We start from the raw sequence: 1124 nt of genomic DNA, 5'->3' as shown, positions 1-1124 counted from the left end.
TGGCTACGTGTGCAGACTGCACATGCACGAGCGTACCCGCGGGGAAGAATCTGCTCTCTTCTGGTATAATCTTATTTGCATTTACGTGTGCCCGTTTCCTGAAGCGTGAAACGTCTTGGGAGAAAGTGACATGGCACACACCTGCAATCATCATTAGGAAGGAATTTCTTCGACGAGTGGTTGGTTGGCGTCCCTCCGACGTAGCACACCCTGTGCTCGACACATCCATGTTCAGCATAGCCCAACTGGCCCTAGTGTACACGGAATCGATGCTTGAATTTTCCTTCCTATGAAAAACAACACCCTCATCCGCAAAGAAGAAAAAAACAATAGTCACATAGACATAGGCGCACCCTATCTATTAGAGTTATGTCGAATATAGTGTACAAGATAGGTTACAGTTGGACTTGTAGTTGTATCGTGTTTACATAGGATGTGGAGTCGTGTCCTAGTAGGACACTTGTATCCTAGGCCTCTCTTATATAGCGAGGGTAGACACACGATGTAATCTATACCAACATAATAGCACTGAAACGCAGGGGAAGCCGGTGGCATGCGCCGGTGTCCAGGGCGACTGGGTGCGGTATTGTAGCGGTATCATGGTGAGGAGCGCCCATAGTCAGGCCCCGGGGATGTAGCCATATCGATGAACCTCGTTAACAAATCTCGGTGTTGTGCTCGTGTGATTGCTTGGTCCTTGGATGATCGACGGTATGTCTCGGATTTATTCTAACAAGTGTTATCATGAGCTAGGCTGTTCGGAGGCCGGCGTTGCGTTGATCTAGAGGAGAAAGAATACGGACGAAAATCTACAGGAAGCGGCTGTATGTCGGCGAGTTGTGGTTAAGCAGATGTGGTCGAGTTGTAATAGAGCAATCGGGAGACAACATCAAGATTTGTTTGAACAAAACGATCTCGACGAGATCGGACGTGCGGCGGCTGGACTGCTTCGCCTTGACGGATAGATCGGTTCGATCGGTTCAGACAGTTGCGAGGCGTGTGCAACAGCAAGCGGAGCTGGCAAAGCCCAGGCGCGGACATGAGCTGGACGAGGCGTTGCGCACGCGGGAGAGGCCCAGACGGGCCAGTGCCCCATGTGGGGCTGCAGCGCGTGGTGTGAGGCT

This window comes from Triticum aestivum, chromosome 6B (assembly GCF_018294505.1).
Source record: "Triticum aestivum cultivar Chinese Spring chromosome 6B, IWGSC CS RefSeq v2.1, whole genome shotgun sequence".
NCBI lineage: Eukaryota > Viridiplantae > Streptophyta > Magnoliopsida > Poales > Poaceae > Triticum > Triticum aestivum.
Note: the sequence above shows the minus strand (reverse complement) of the source record.